This window comes from Arachis ipaensis, chromosome B10 (assembly GCF_059453495.1).
Source record: "Arachis ipaensis isolate K30076 ecotype BB chromosome B10, ASM5945349v1, whole genome shotgun sequence".
Lineage (NCBI taxonomy): Eukaryota > Viridiplantae > Streptophyta > Magnoliopsida > Fabales > Fabaceae > Arachis > Arachis ipaensis.
Window position 1 is genome coordinate 61,721,601 of NC_142435.1, and position 790 is coordinate 61,722,390.

At 44.4% G+C, this 790-nt stretch overlaps 1 non-coding gene across 1 annotated transcript; it reads left to right on the top strand.

The window, feature by feature from the left end:
• Positions 1–224: 224 nt before the first annotated feature.
• On the top strand, positions 225–332 carry LOC148580258 (small nucleolar RNA R71). The gene has a single exon (XR_015896480.1). It is a non-coding gene; the product is annotated as a small nucleolar RNA R71 (small nucleolar RNA).
• The last annotated feature ends 458 nt before the right edge of the window (positions 333–790 follow it).

A 790-nucleotide genomic window follows, 5' to 3' on the forward strand; every position in this document is an offset into this window, starting at 1 on the left:
TTTAGAGAAGCAGTCTCTATGCCGGAAGATACTTCTGCAACGGCTTTTGAACGACCTTGCTTCTGTCTGTGGTTCCGAGTAGATTCAGCTAAATCACTGATCAATTGCCAAGCTTCATCAGTGGTCTTGTACTTCTTCATAGACCCATTGCTGGTACTTTCCAATGTGGTCTTATCTTGGGGCCTCATACCTTGTGTGATATAGCTGAGTAGCACGATCTTGTCAATCATGTGGTGGGGGCATGCTTCCAGAAGATTATTGAAGCGCTCCCACTATTCAAAGAGAGTCTCATTGTCGTCCTGAACAATTGTAGAGATATCCTTCCTCAGTTTATCAGTAACTTCAGATGGAAAGAATTTCTCCAGAAACTCCTTTCTGAGTGTATCCCAGTTAGATACATTTGCTAGAGGTTGAGTGTAGTACCACTCTCTTGCTTTTCCCTCAAGAGAGAACGGAAAAGCTTTCAGCAGAATTGAAGTTTCATCAGTGCAATCACGCCTGGCAGTAGAACAGGCTGCCTGGAAATCTCTCAAGTGCTTGATAGGCTCTTGAGCAGGTAGGCCATGAAACTTGGGCATCAAATTTAGCAGTGCGGTCTTTATTTCAAAATCCGTAGCTACCGCTGGATGATGCGCTTGAAACGGTTGCATTGTAAAATCAGGAGCTCCTTCCTTCTGAATGGTAACTCTTCTAGCTGCCATGTTTTTTGCACGTAAAACAACCGAATCAATAGAACGGGGGCTGGTTTCTTCCTCAAATTCACTTTCAGATCCGCCCTCAGAGTGGGCTA